The following is a 17294-nucleotide window of genomic DNA, read 5'->3' on the forward strand; positions in this document are numbered from 1 at the left end:
TTCAAAGCATTTGTAATGGATTCAAACTTTCAATCCCTTTTTAACCCTGTTAGGGGATGAATTTTCAAAAACGCTGAAATTACTTTTCCTGTCTTATAATAATATCCCCATATACAAAGTTTCAAGTCCCACACTCACAAAAATATTTGATCTCCATACAGACTTTCAACCCCTTTTTCACCACCTTGGGGGATGAATTTTCGAAAACGCAGAAATTAGTTTTCTTGTTTTTTAATGTAATACATTTTTACAAAGTTTCAAATTCCTTGCTTAAAATAAAATTTGCACCCCCGGACAAAGTTTCATCCCCTTTCCCCCCCCCCTTAGGGGTTGAATTTCCTAAAACGTCGCAATTACTTTTTTTTGTAATTGGCTATTATGCCTTTCTAAGAAGTTTCAAAGCATTTGTAATGGATTCAAATTTTCAACCCCTTTTTAACCCTGTTAGGGGATGAATTTTCAAAAACGCTGAAATTACTTTTTCTGTCTTATAATAATTTCCCCATATACAAAGTTTCAAGTCCCACACTCACAAAAATATTTGATTTCCATACAAACTTTCAACCCCTTTTTCACCACCTTGGGGGATGAATTTTCGAAAACGCAGAAATTAGTTTTCTTGTTTTTTAATGTAATACATTTTTACAAAGTTTCAAATTCCTTTCTTAAAATAAAATTTGCACCCTAGGACAAAGTTTCATCCCCTTTTTTACCCCCTTAGGGGTTGAATTTCCTAAAACATCGCAATTACTTTTTTTGTAATCGGCTATTATGCCTTTCTAAGAAGTTTCAAAGCATATGTAATGGATTCAAACTTTCAACCCCTTTTTAACCCTGTTAGGGGATGAATTTTCAAAAACGCTGAAATTACTTTTCCTGTCTTATAATAATATCCCCATATACAAAGTTTCAAGTCCCACACTCACAAAAATATTTGATCTCCATACAAACTTTCAACCCCTTTTTCACCACCTTGGGGGATGAATTTTCGAAAACGCTGAAATTAGTTTTCTTGTTTTTTAAAACAATACATTTTTACAAAGTTTCAAATTCCTAGCTTAAAATAAAACTTGAACCCCATACAAACTTTCATCCCCTTTTTAACCCCCTTAGAGGTTGAATTTCTCAAAATCGCTTCTTAGCTCTTATACATTTTATAAATGCAACCTAGTGTCCAAATTTCAACTTTCTAGCATTTGTAGTTTCGGCTCTGCGTTGATGAGTCAGTCAGTCAGTCAGTCAGTCAGTCAATCAGTCAGGACACGTGCATTTATATATATAGAAGATAGATTACCTGCGTACCAAAAGCGCAAGGCGTAATATACGTATTATTACGGAAATCGTTTTAGTAGCGCGGCTTCGAGCTTTATTAAATTTCAAAAGATCTCATTCGCCAGTAAGCATGAAACCTAAGTTAAGTGTGAATCAAAAGATTTGAAACTTAAATAAAATGGCTTCAAAGTCGCAAATATATTCATTTATAAAGTTTGTGTTGCGATACAGATTTTAATTCAACCCGCAGTCGATAGCGATACCATCCCAATTACGTAGGCAATAAATTTGAAAGCGGAAGATAAGCCCCACATGTGCTGGCAGACTTAATCGCCTTTTTATTAATATGAGCAATATTCAGTAACATGAACTAATTTAAAGGTTGATGCGAAATCATACACCTCACATAATATCATATACAGTAATATACCTAGTAACAAACAATATGCAGATCAAAATATACTTAACAAGTATACGTACCAAGGATGCTGGCGGCATTCCCTCGTTGTATCTCAATGCTGATACGTTGTGCGAGGAAGCCGCCAGCTCTTCGGTCACCACTCACCAGTTACGTCAGCCTGACGCTTAGCGATTTCTGCAAACAACTTGCGCGCGCTGGGAGCCCATGAACTTACGAGTTTCCACTTTGGCTTTATCTTCTTAGTTATTATTATAATTATCGCGCAAAAAGTAATTCGTTGGTTCTATATCTTTCCTAAAGATGAAGACTAAATTAAAACCAATAAGTACTAGAAAAAACCCTATTCTGGAGCACAGCGAAGTGACTGTGCGGAAGTACCTAGATATGTCAAAACAGCGCTCTTCGTTTTATTGGACATACTCATTCAAACTGCCTAAAAACTAAATACTTTTACCATCAAGAACGCTATGAAATGCAAATTATATCAAACGATCTAATTGGCATATAACCGGATGCCAAAAAAATGCTACTATGTTGTGTTATATCAGTTATATCAGTATATCACCATCCTTATGGACCTATAAGTTGTAGGACTCAACTTCCTCTAAGTTTTACTCAGTTATAATAGACGTGATGGACAGAAACGATTGATAACGCCTCTTTGGTGAGTGCAGACAAGTTTTTCACAAATAACCTAACACCCTCATAAATTACAGTTCGGAAGTACGTTTTTATTAAGTATAGCCTATTATACAGTAAGTAGTTCCTTTATTTTGAACGTTTGCAGACTGAAGTTATCTTCAGATCTTGGCAATTCATTCTCCACAAATTGGCCATTCATCCTCACATAAGCGTGAGTTATTGAGGTGCTGCGGCCTTCTAGATAAACATCTTAAGCCGTAACGCGGTATTAAACTCATAACAAAAATTTAATTTTCTTCCCCTCAAACCATTATGTTAATAGTAGCGTTTACATAATTAAATTAACTTTCAGATTTATTACACCTTATTTTATAGTAAGCCGGTCGGTATAGTAATCCAACCAATACACTGGATTAAATACCAATATATAATTACTGGTATTAATATGATGCTTCTCAAAAGTGTCAAAAATTAATGCAACTAAACATTGCAAGAAAACAAACATGGCTGCTTAATAATGTACTGGAACTGCCGAAACGGTTTTAAATTCTATATTTTATTTTGCTGTTTTGTTGGCTTGTTTGATGCATATGCCCATGCCATCTCCAGTTGTCTAGTACTAACAAACACTAGGCTAAGCGACGGACAGACATATGGACATGGCGAAACTATAAGGGTCTCTTATAATTGTAGCATGCACGGTAGTTCTAAAGATGATTTTAGGTATTGTTCAGGTTGTATATACAGCTCATAACCTGTTTGCATTCTCATGTAATGTTTATCATGATTCATAGGCTAAAATACAGCGAGTGCAAGTGAAGCCTGGAGGATAGAACAAAAGCCTTTGGTTTATTGTTACGAATACAATACACCATTGATGTCAAACTGTTCACAGGAAAAAAGCTTGCGTAGGTGTGATGGTTATACCTAGTATGAAGTGCCATGATATTGCAAAATGCTTCAACGAATATTTTTGCTATACACGGACTATTTCAATATTGGATGGTTGTAAAACTTGTAAAGCTAGTACAAAATATTAAATATCCTGGGCGGTAATACTTGATTTATTTTATATGCAAGATATGTAAGTTATTTGTGATAAGTTGTCTCACTTATTACTCTTATTAGTAGCCTAAAACAAAGATTATATAGAACCGATATTCATGGTTTAGACATGGTTTCAAATCATTATTATAACAGCCTCGACAAGAAGACATCTCCAATCCACAGCTAACTAATAGTGTCTGGTAGGGCGCTGCCCTCATTCAAGCTGTCCCTGAGACCTTCAATATTTGACTAAATGTAGTTTTTTTTTTAACATAGAATTTAGAGTCGGCCGGACAGATCCGGCCCTGTTTCTCATTGCCCTAGACAACAATATATTTTCATAGCTAGCAAAAACCTAAATACTAAGCTATGACCAAATGTAGGTGTCCCAAACTGCAATTTAAGCATATGGTCGCCATTCAAGAACCAACTGTTCTGCTCCAGCGGCCTTCGACTCTACAAGTATAGCATTGTAAATTGTTGTGTCTAAACACATAGGTTTAACCTACTACTAGTACGAGTTATGCAGGCAATTTTAAATAAAAACCGGCCAAGTGCGAGTCGGACTCGCGCACGGAGGGTTCCGCACCATCAACAAAAAATAGAGCAAAACAATCGTGTTTGTTGTTTAAATATTTATTTTATTATATTTTTAGTATTTGTTGTTATAGCGGCATTGTTGTTATAGAGGTACATCATTTGTGAAAATTTCAACTGTCTAGCTATCGCGGTTCATGAGATACAGCCTGGTGACAGACGGATGGACGGACGGACGGACGGACGGTCAGCGAAGTCTTAGTAATAGGGTCCCGTTTTTTACCCTTTGGGTACGGAACCCTAAAAATGACTATGGAGTAGGTAGTAGGGGGATTCGATTTCTATGGGTTAAAATTTACTGTCAATACTTTGCCAAGTTTTAATAAATTCATAAATCGTTTTAACTTGTATGTTTATTCAGTTGCTAGAGAATTTAGGTCGACTCGTCCCTCCAGTATACTAGCTAGATCTCAGGCATTGAGTGCTTGGCATCCACCCGAGATGCGTTTGATCTTAAATCAATACTCGCATGTGCCAGATAGCTCGTACGAGATAAGAACACTCGACGTCTCCGTGGAGACACAGCATCCACTTACCAATAAAATCGGCTCACTATAGTCGTTTTTTTTAGCATTAGAAAGAACTTGAAAGAAGGTAAGCGATTTTGACATGTCTTTTAATTGAAAAACACTTTAAAAAAATCAATAACTATTACTTATGAAAGCAGAAGACTATAAAAGATCGTATTAGATTCATAATTGTTACATATTTACCGTAACTTATTTTTAAAATATGTTTTTCAATTAAAAGACACATCAAGATTGTTTACCTTATTTCTAATGCTAAAAATTAAAAATATACAAAAAGAAAACCGAAACAAAATAACTTAATATATATAATATCTTTTTTAAAAAAAGGGAACCGCCTTCAAAAAACCAACCCACTGAAAAGCACAAAATAATTTTTTCACCTCAGCAGCTCGAACAAGGGTACTTTGATTCTTAAAAACAGTGAGCAAAATGCGATTTTGCTCACTGAGTGAGACAAAATGACATTCAAGTGACCTTTATAGTCAAATGTCATTTCAACATGCGGGGTCTAATAAAACTTCGAAATACTTGGGTTCTATTATCTCTGTCCCTTTCACACTGTTAGCAAAAAGAAACAGACAAAAAAAAGTTAAAACGACATTCAACAGTATATTCACGGTTTATAATAGACCCCCGAAAAACTTCAGACCGCATCGTTCCAAACCACGTACGAGTATGAATTCTTAATAATTAATAAATAAAAATAAAGTTTAAGATTTGATAAAAACTGATAAAATACTATATTTTAGGTATTTTATTGTACAATTAAAATAACGAACTCAAAAAATACACAGATCATCACGCAACATTAATTATTTTACTTAAAAGAATTTCTACCATAGTTGACAAATAGTACGCATCCGCAATTCGGACCGTATCTTACAAAGATTTTTTTTACAAAAAAAAGTTTGAAGTGTCAGTTAATGTTTGTTATTTCTATATTATTTTAATGGAATTTATTATTACGTTTTGTTTTTGTGTTCCATTGCGGTAATTAAACTTAATTGTTTGTATATCTTAAGAAAACATGAGTGCAGGTATTAAGTGATGAACAAGGATTACATTTTTCAAGTTGTCTAATAGGTATGTTCTCACTGTGCTGAGGTGAAAAATGTTGTGTACTACACGAGATCAAAGTTATTTACATCTCGTGCGCTTTTGAGTCCCTTACTACGCTCAAGATTCTAAATTAGATTCACTCGCTACGCTCGTGAATCTATTATAGAATCTTTCGCTTGCACGGGACTCAAAATAAGCACTCGAAGAAATATCAAACTTTGATCACTTGTTGTACAAATAACTATTGCATGGCACCCCTATACGTGTCCAGTCCCTATCCCGTCGTAAATCAAATTTCTGCCAAAAAGTAATTAATACCTAATAATAAGAAAATTAATTATCATCCGGGTAATTACTTAGTTTTTGAAATCGGTGCCAAACCAAAATTTTAGAGAACCGATATGTTAGACAACGTTAGTTTACTCATTCTTGTAGGTACTACATACTCGTTTTTTTTTCTGATTAGCAGCAAAGAATGTTTTTGTTGGTTTGGCGCCGCCTTCAAAAACTAAGTAATTACCCGGATGATAATTAATTTTCTTATTATTAGGTATTAATTACTTTTTGGCAGAAATTTGATTTACGACGGGATAGGGACTGGACACGTATAGGGGTGCCATACAAAAATTATTTTGTGCTTTTCAGTGGGTTGGTTTTTTGAAGGCGGTTCCCTTTTTTAAAAAAAGATATTATATGTATTAAGTTATTTTGTTTCGGTTTTCTTTTTGTATATTTTTAATTTTTAATTCTTTTTTATTTATTATATTTTATTTTTTACTTTTTAGTGATAGGTACTTCATTTGTTTTAGGTTTTGGGCTAAAATACTAGTTTGTTAGGCTCTCCATTTAGTTTTAACGTAATTTAGTATTAAGTTATTTTGTTTTGTTATATTTTATCTTTTTGTTTTTTTTTTGTTCTATTTTTATTTATTTTATTTTCTTTTTTACTTTTTAGTGATAGGTACTTCATTTACTTTAGGTTTTGGGCTAAAATACTAGTTTGTTAGGCTCTCTATTTAGTTTTGGGAACTACCTACTAATGTTGGTGATGGCCTAACTCGATGTTAAACGCGACAAAACATAATATGACGTTCCGATGCTAAACGATTTGTATGTATATTGCTCCCACTTCCACTGCCACTCCCATTTCCAGTCCCAGTCCCACTTCCACTCCCATTCCAAGTCCGAGTCCGACTCCCACTCCCACTCCCACTCCCACTATTTTATCTAAATCAGTTTTTGCAACTTTGATGGTAAGTATACCGATAGCATCGCCACATACCGGGTCCAATTGGTTTTTCAAACCATCCATGTACTGTAGACTAAAACCTTCTCCAGAATGTACCAAACACTTTTCTGAAAACCGCATCAAAATCGGTTCAACCAAACGCGAGATAATCACGAACAAACATACATACATACATACATACATATGGGTCAAACTGAGAACCTCCTTTTTTTAAATGTGGTTAGAAGAAAGTTGATTGACCCACCTCGTGGAATTCTGCAACATAGGCACACGACGACAAGTCGGTTAACCAAAACAATGTGTACCTATGTTGCACCAAACTTGAGTTCCACTAGGTACAGCCAGGGTTCAGCATCAGCTCTATCTTGGGTACTGCTCTCCTAAGTGCTCATCAAGGCGCGTCGGATGACCCAAACAGCGTGTGTCCATGTTGCACCAAACCTGAGTTCCACTAGGTACAGCCAGGGTTCAGCATCAGCTCTATCTTGGGTACTGCTCTCCCAAGTGCTCATCAAGATGTGACGGATGACCAAAATAGCGTGGGCCTATGTTGCACCAAACTTGAGTTCCACTAGGTACAGCCAGGGTGAACCCTGCCAGCCAGGGTGGTTTGGTGCATCAGCTCTATCTTGGGTATTGCTCTCCCAAGTGCTCATCAAGATGTGACGGATGGCCAAAATAGCGTTGGCCTATGTTGCACCAAAGCTGAGTTCCACTAGGTACAGCCAGGGTTCAGCATCAGCTCTATCTTGGGCACTGCTCTCCCAAGTGCTCATCAAGATGAGACGGATGACCAAAACAGCGTGGGCCTATGTTGCACCAAACCTGAGTTCCACTAGGTACATCCCGAGTTCCACTAGGTACATCCAGGGTTCAGCATCAGCTCTATCTTGGGTACTGCTCTCCCAAGTGCTCATCAAGGCGTGTCGGATGACCAAAACAGCGTGAGCCTATGTTGCACCAAACCTGAGTTCCACTAGCTACAGCCAGGGTTCAGCATCAGCTCAGATCTATGTATACTAAAACCTTCTCCAGAATGTAAGAAACACTTTTCTGAAAACCGCATCAAAATCGGTTCAGCCAAACGCGAGATAATCGCGAACAAATATACATACATACATACATACATACATACGTACATACATACATACATACATACATACATACATACGGGTCAAACTGAGAACCTCCTTTTTTTTTGAAGGCGGTTAATGAAAACAGCTAGGATAATTTACATGTCGAGATGGTTAAGTATACATATAGGTACTTAAACTTAACCATCTCGACATGTAAATTATCCTCATGTAATCTTGAAAATACCCATCAAAGTTAAACGAAGTTTTTCCCTATTTATCAAATGAAAGTTTTGTTGTATCTACAAAATAGTTTCCAATTTTTGTTACAGCCGAAAGTTTTAATAGCAACCCTTGTCGTCGGATATGAACATGTCAGGCTATTTAAATTAAACGTCATGTTTTGTTTCGTAAGATTATACTTAAAATGTATACTATATGTATTAATCCAGTAATTTTATACATTTTGCGTTTGCGTCAAATCCGGTAGTTCTGATTTTTTGCAGACTTGTTTATGATGTTGGCCCAATGAATAATCCAAGTTTGTGTGTGACCTCGAGCGCCGAACGCAACTTTGTCAAAAATCGAAAAAACTGCGAAAATTTCGGTTTTTTTTTAGTTTTGGGCGATTCTAACCCTAAAGGATTAGTTTTTGATAGTACCTTCCTAAAATGTTTTTAAAGAAGACTAAATTTGCTCCAATACAAAATTAGAACTGTCTCTGTAGATTGAAGAGTTTCTGAGATAAAGGCTTTCAAAATTTAGATTTTTTTTTAAATAGAGCTCGTAAGCTAAGTGAGTGCAGTGAGTAGGTATGCACTTTTGACTCAGGCGATGCCGCTTGGCACGATTGTTCCTAAGGTCAAACAACCGAGTTTGACGACCGGTCTGGCCTAATGGGTAGTGACCCTGCCTGTGAAGCCGCGGTCCTGGGTTCGAATCCCAGTAAGGGCAAATATTTGTGTGATGAGCACAGATATTTGTACCTGAGTCATGGTTGTTTTGTATGTATTTAAGTATTTGTATATTATATCTATCGTTGTCTGAGTACCCATAACACAAGCCTTCTTGAGCTTACCGTGGGGCTTAGTCAATTTGTGTAAAAATGTCCATTAATATTTATTTATTTATTTATTTTATTTAAACAAAGCTGATTTGGCACAGTAGCTACGAGATCGTACCGTGCCTACCCCCCCAAAAAGGCAGGGGAAAGGTCGGATCCCCAGGTCCAATCTTTGCTATTTGCTATATTTCTTTCTACTCTTAGCAACTAGGGCAAGTTATATATCATTTTCATACAATTTAGGGATAAAAACATTATATTCATACTTTTAAAACGCCAAGTTAAGTGTTTTTCTAAGATTTTTAACTTTTGACTTTGGCCATAATTACATTTCTATGGAAATCGTCACTCAATCCGCTTCATATTTTTACAAAAAAATGTATGAATGCCTGCTTTGAAGTGATACTTTATAGAATAAGGAAGTCCTAAATTATATGAAAATCATATATAACTTGCTCTAGTTGCTAAGAGTAGGAAGAAATATAGCAAAGATTGGACCTGGGGATCCGACCTTTCCCCTCCCTTTTTGGGGGGGTAGGCACGGTACGATCTCGTAGCTACTGGGTCAAATCAGCTTTGTTTGACCTTAGGAACAATCGTGCCAAGCGGCAGCTTAGCTTACGAGCTCAATTTCAAAAAAATCTAAATTTTGAAAGCCTTCATCTCGGAAACTGTTCAATCTACAGAGACAGTTCTAATCTCGGATTGTAGAAAATTTAGTCTTCTTTAAAAACGTTTAAGGAAGGTAGTATCAAAAACTAGTCCTTTAGGGTTATAATCGCCCAAATCTAAAACAAAAGCGAACATTTCGCGGTTTTTTCGTTTTTTGACAAAGTTGCTTTCTGCGCTCGAGGTCACAAACCTGGATTATTAATTGGGCCAACATCATGAATAAGTCTGCAAAAAATCAGAATTACCGGATTTGACGCAGAAGAGCCACGTTACAAAATTCTACAATTTCACTGGATTAGTATGTAATGTTCCAAATATTCTAGTTTCTTTAATGTCCGTTTTTAGGGTTCCGTACCCAAAGGTTAAAAAACGGGACCCTATTACTAAGACTTCGCTGTCCGTCCGTCCGTCCGTCCGTCTGTTACCATCTCATGAACCGCGATAGCTAGATAGTTGAAATTTTCACAAATGATGTATCTCTGTTGCCGCTATAACAACATATATTTAAGGGGGGCTCCCATACAACAAACACGATTTTTTTTGCTCTATTTTTTCGTTGATGGTGCGGAACCCTCCGTGCGCGAGTCCGACTCGCACTTGGCCGGTTTTTTTTATATAACAACGGCAAGCGGAAATAGTGGCATATGGATACATACTTTCTACTCCAGGGATAACATACATATGTATGTATATTATATGAGTTTTAGGTACATACATATGTAGGGTAACAAACACCGTGTTGGCAGATTAAGAACAAGATGCGGTTATTTTACTGTAACGGCCGAAAGTCGATAAATTCTTTTAAATTAATACAGAATTTTACAAGAAATTATGAAACTCTGAGGTATTTAACAAACTTTGTCGATTTAATCATTAATCGTAATGTAGGCCATTACGTAGAATAAATGTTACATTCAAACAGTGAAACCATTGCTGCGAAGCATTGCATGCTGCAGGAAACGGGTGATATCACTGTCAATTTCCTTGATAAATCGAGTTACCACCGTTGCCGCATTGCTGTCGGGACTGGAAAGTTGAAATTTACCGAGTCTGTCGAGGATATTGACAATGGCATTGTAACATGCCAGAATCTATCTATCATGTTATCATTATATGTAAACATATAATTATTCTATTTTTAAATCGGCTAAATTTAATTTTTGTTTCTCACGGTAATTGGAACAGCTATTTTTCGTCTTACATCTTAAATAAGCCGAAGTGACTGAAATTCTAGATAAAGTTTTGAGGGGCCTGGTAATTTATAGTAAACCAATTTATTAAGATACTTGTTTATAAAATAATTTGAACTTTATTTCAATGTCATAAAGCTTTTGCATTATAAAACATTGCCTAAAAATTAGATTGGTTCTCTTAGCTCAAGTACTAGTTTCAAATTTCGACTAACACTTCGCACGTCGTCATAAAAATGAATGAGATATGTTTGTTTTGGTCAAAATATTCTATGCAAAACTGAACCATATTATAAAGAATTAAGAAAGGGCGGAGCCCTTCAATAAATGTCTCATACAGAAAAACAAAGACTATTAGAATAGGACTGGTCATATGCGGGTCGGGCTTGCGTTCCGGGGTTCCGTACATTGCGCGGGTTTTGGAAATCTATTTTTTATATTAAACGTGAGTGAAATATCTAAACTATTTATCCTAAAATTATAAAAAGGAATATATTTGAAATTCTTACAATGAGCTCTTTCATTTGATATACAGCGCGATATAGTTTGAAGAACTTTATTTTTAGATTTTCTCATTTATTCCCCAGGAACGGCATCCATATTTAAAATTCATTTGTTTACAATACATGTCTGACTTTGAGTCACAAACTTACATATGTGTGCCAAATTTGAACTTAAATAATCCAGTAGTTTTGGAGAAGGTAGATTGTGACAGACGGATAGACAGGCGCACGGGTGGTCCTGTGGGGTTTCCGTTTTTGCCTTTTGAGATGCGAACCCTAAAAGAAACTGAGATGACAACCCACAGCCGTCATAATAATATTTTAAACCACACCCATTAAGTAGGTCAAGTTGGACCTTATTTTAATTAGTAAATAGGGTTAAATTTGTATGCGATTATGAAGTTCAGCATAGGTTTGAGGTATACCAATGAGGGCAAAGGAACTGGGAATAGCGGGGAAGCGTTATGGCATGGTAGGGATGTTTATAAGGAATTGCACAAGCATTTTCTTGGCCTTCAGCAGTCCGTTGGAACTGGTTCAATAGTGTAGGTGGTTAGGTTAATCTAGGTTACCTATGTTGTGTCCTGGCCTGGACTTTGCTAGAATCTTATGATGCTGGTAGAGTTTGGGTTGGAGCATAATATAACGTAACTTGTTGTGGGGTTTTATTTGATAGTTTTTAGAGAAGTTCATTTAATTTGTGTTAAATTTTGAGGGTTTTATTGTTTATTGGTTTGTGGATTAGACAAGCGCTAGTATTTAAATTGTACTAAGTGAAGTCTAAACTATTGATCAATAGACTTATTAAGATTGTAAAGTTTGTGTTGTTCATAGTGCCTTTCATAGTGAATTTAAATTATTTTATTTATTTATTGATTTGTGCTCAGACAAGCGCTAATGTATGTGAATATATTGGTGAAGTTTAGGTTACAAATCAATAGATTACTAAAGGTTTTAAAGTCTTGTTTAGTTTTCAGTGCAATTTATTAATTTGTGATTTAATTGTCTTTAATATATTTAGTGTTTTGACTTGGATTATTTTAGTGATATTTAACACTGAAATGATCTTGGTTGGAGGACTTTATATATTAATTTAAAGTAGTTTTGCGATATATTTCATAGCTTTCTTATATAAATTATGGGGTAGATAGAACAAGTTCCAATTCAGCACAGTGCTGGGTGGTTAGAGAGATAGGGCGGGTAACCAAACGGTGTCAACTACAGCCCTAGTTCACTAATTGCGGATTTTTGATAAATACCAGGTGGGACCTGGCAGTTCCTGCGTTTATTAAGACAGGTTTTACCCCTGGAATCTGGACGATTTGGGTTGTCAACTAGACTTCTTAAAAAAGCCAGGTTCTAGTCCAAATATCCCGTATCTATATATTTATATATTCACTTTTATATTACCCTTTTCCGGCTATATATCCGCTGTCCCAACCCCCTGTGTGGATATATTGGCCAGCACACGAGGAATAGGATCTAGACTAAATCGAGCTTCCTCACTCGTCTTAGTTAGCTGTAGACTAGAGATTACTCATTGCACATCGAGTAATTACGCGAGTAAATTAAATGTGTATCCCGGGATACTAGTTTGCAAATATATCGGTAGAGTAGTTGGTTAGTTTAGCTGTTAGGGCTAGGTTTTATATTTGTTTGGCTTAGGGAATTTTAAGTTTAATCTAGGGTTATTAATTTTAATAAAGCCATTAGATATTCACAGTAAATAGCTAGGTTCCCCTTCGATACATTTGATATGGCTATTTTTATTGTATATTACGATTATAATTATGGGTTTATGGGTTAATTTCAAAATAGCAATAGCTAGGATGTAGAGTGGGGTTAGGGATTATTAGGATTTTCTTACATATACTTATTTATGACTTGTTGACAAACTTGACTTATTTACTTATGACTTTAAATATATTTTGGTCCTTTGCAACGCTACTGGTAGAAATATATTGTGGGAAAAACTAAAGTTAATAACCACAATATACTGTAGTATTGTAGAGTCACTTTGCTTATGAAAGAAATATTTATTTTGCCTGTCCCTTGGCAGTCTGTATGACGATTTCATTCTGTTTTCTACAGATCTGTAATTTTCACACTTGGCCTTAAAAATACAAGGTCATATTATTATTGAAATATATCAATGAGTGGTTTGTCTGGGCTAGGTCGAGGCAGATGCAAGACCGTAGTTTATTTTGGTCCGAAAGTGTGATTCAGAATGACTACAACATCGGTCTGGATAATATCATTTCATTGTATACTAAAATATGTTTACTACAAAATTACAGTATTCTGGGGATTTAGAGTGGATCAAATACAGCTGCTCTACTACCAGTATTTTGTTATGTTAAATTGTCCCTTTGATTTCCTCTCAATGTTGACGAAAAATGTCACAAAATAATGACTTGGTCAAATGGTGAAGTAGGCCAGTCATTATAAAAGATGTCCCTTCTGGACCACAAAATAGTTCCTTCCGAACTGGGGCGGGGATTCTGACCTGCAACTGGATGATGATCACGGGTGTCGCGGAGGCGGAGCGACATCTATACCCCAAAAACAAAAATGTTTGTAATTGTGACATTTATTAGAATTCATTCTGACATTGACCAACTGACTATTACATTTGACAGACTTTACTACTTTGACATACTTTACTGACAATTTTACTATGACATTTCTCGGACATATTTAATTATGACGTTTTACTATTGACTTTTTGTTTACATCATATTACAGACTTAGTCAGACTAAGTCTAACATTACTAAAACTTGCAATAATCTTTCTTACAACTCGGACATATTTTATTCTGACATAATTTACGGTTTAATAATTATTTGACATTATTAGGATTCATAACTCATTCCTTATATGCGAAAAGGATTTCGGTTACTAATAGCGGTTACGACGAAGGGTTCTACACAAACACTAGACGATCATTTGGCCAATTTACTGATCCAATTCAAGATATTAACTTATTTAATTAGTACTGTTTTAGGTTAATAACATTATTTTTATATTTATTAATAAAGGTATTTACGGATTGCGGTATTTTAAAAGGGTTTTAGAATTTTAGATTTTCTTATTGGAATTTTTAGTATTTTAGGCAAGTCTAGGTCTAGCTAGGTAGGGTAAAGTAGGGTTAGTTGAGGAGAGAGGTGGGAGAGTGTTACAATTGGTGCCGTGACCAGGATAAAGTTTATATCATTTGATTTTATTAATTTGTATAATTGGTTCCGTGACCGCGGATAACTTAAACATATTTTTTATAGCTTATATTTTATAATAATTCGTTCATTTATAAAATTATACCGTGACTGTTTTGTATTGTATAATTTATATTGAGATTAAGTTTATTTAATTTGATTCTATTATTTGTTCAACGTTATTAGTTTCATTTTGATTTTGAATTACATGTCTTGTTTTGGATCAAAGTTGTTGTTATAGTTGATTTGTGAAAACGGTCGATTATAGCAACACAATTGTTGTCGTGAAAACGGATAGCATATTATGGCACTGAGTTTTTATGTTAATTAGAAAACGTTTTTTATGATCATTCTGAAAATACATTTTAGGCGTATGTATTAATTGCCAAGATAGTCGTAGCTTTTACATACTTTTACGCGATTAAATATTAGAACTTAAAAAAAAAATCTTAGTTGGCTAAAATAATTAAAGTTGTATATATGGGGAGGCGTACATGTATATACTTATATAGTAATTTTCTAAATGTAATTTGATAGTTGATTGCTAAGATTATTAAAGTTGTATACATGGGGAGGCGTACATAGTAATTCTTAAAATAGTCTAAAAATGCAGATTTGTTGTTATTAGATTCTGATATGAATATTCCAGTCGTTGTAGAATTTGGAAATTAGAAACTAGTGGCATACTTAAAAGTTATCGAGATTAGTTAGACTAGTTACAAAAAACAAGTCGCGACGGCCACTTTAACTGAAGTTGAGTCTATTATTGTTTAGAGTTAAAGTCATTCGTAGAAGTTTAAAAAAAACCGTCGCGCCAACCACTTGACTGCAATATGTGTGTTGTTTTCGTTATCGCTCGAGGTTAAAGTGTGAATGTGTTTTAGTCAAATAAATATTAAGATTACTTACGTTTTTGTGCTGAAGTTATGCTTAGTGCTCAGCTGTGGATAACATTATTTTACTAGAATCACTAAAATTTAAAAATATTAAAAATAGTAAGTAAAGATAGTAAGGAAAAAAAAATTGTTTAATTCATCAAGGTATATTAGTAATTATTTAGGTATTTACATGATTGAACATTAACATCAAATTACTTATTTCATAAATATTGTAGGTCTTTTATACTCAATATTTTTAACACTGCGTTATTCAACAAATTTTTTTTACAAGCCCGTAGGTACGTTGACTTGTGGATAATTTCATACAATCGGTATTTACGTTGGTGCGCGTGTTAGCTCGGTGTCATATGAAAGGGTCTATCTTTATTTTTTTGAATTCTTTGAGTAGGTATAGTAATGCGTAAGTTACTCGGTTGCAATTAAGCCATTATTTTATTTTATCTAGTGGTTATTGAAGCGGTTTATAGTTTTTGGTTTTAGTGTTCTTATGTGTAAACAAAGGTTGTTAAGAATATTACAATTTCCGAGCTAGAATTGAAATACTGTATAATTAAAATTATGTCAATATTGAAGTTTAACGTTTTACGGTATATACGAATCAGGTTACATTGTAGGATGAATAATTATACAATTACACGTTCAGTTACTTTCAGATTTTATTTTTTCAGTTATAGATACATTTGTCACATTTATATTTACATATTTACATAAATGCTAGGAATATTTATGAGTTATTTAAATAATCAGTAATACAGTAAAACATTTTCTATAAGCCACATTTTTGCGTTTGAATTAAATAATTTCAGATCCATGACTTTCAAATGTTCAGGTAGATTGTTGTAACTTATGTCACATACAATAAGGGCGTTTTTGCAGTGAGTGACAAGTTTGACTTAGGTAATCTGTGTTGGTATTTAGGTCTAATTGCGTGGGAACTTAAAATAGTTAGGCTTAAATAAAAATAAATAATTATAATTTCAATAAATAATTAATACTTTAGGTTAAAAAAAAAATAGTGAATTTCAAATTACAAACAATTTATTTACGTTTGAATTTCTAGTATTATCCAATTCAATTAATTTTTATAGTTGGTAATATTATTGATCATCACATTAAATTGCTTCTTTTCATGACAAAAAGGTTATAATTTTATTTCGTCATTTTTAAATATTTTCAAAGTTTAACATGTTTATTATATTTTGCTGGGCTTTCCATAGTTATATTTTATGTCAAGTAAATGCATTAGTATTGTGGTTGATATAGATATTTAAAATTTTGACTTTGTAGTATATATTGCATTTTGGCGTGTTCAATTGGGTAATAGAGTCATAAAAACAATAGTAGTTTTTTTTTATAATAGATGTATGTTTGCTAACAGTGAATTTTCATAAAAAGATTACACATTATTAAAATTATTTTATTTTAATTGTTTCATTAGCGGAAGTTTTGTTAGATTTTTAGGGGTGTGTGAAAGTGAGCAAGAAGGTGCATAACTATGACGAATGCTTGATGAACAAAAAAAAATGTACGCAGGGCCCTGGGAAGATAGCAAGACTAAAATCACTTTTTTTTGACATTCTGACTGGAACATTACACTATACAAGGGAGGTAACACGGTAGTTTGGAGTTAGGTTAGGCTCGCTAAAAAAAAAAAGAGCATATTTGCAGATTTATAGCTGCCGCCGTGTTATTTCTACACTACACACAACATCAGAATAGAAACCTACATACCCATCATTAATGTGACGTCATAGTGCTTTCTTCATATGGAAAAGCATAATGCGAGATGAGCTTAGAATTTTTTTTTAAAGAAAAAGTGTATTATTTAGCTCATTTCGAATCAGGTTAATGATTAGTTGGGTCA

The sequence above is a fragment of the Cydia amplana genome, chromosome 7 (genome assembly GCF_948474715.1).
Source record: "Cydia amplana chromosome 7, ilCydAmpl1.1, whole genome shotgun sequence".
In the NCBI taxonomy this organism is placed as follows: Eukaryota; Metazoa; Arthropoda; class Insecta; order Lepidoptera; family Tortricidae; genus Cydia; species Cydia amplana.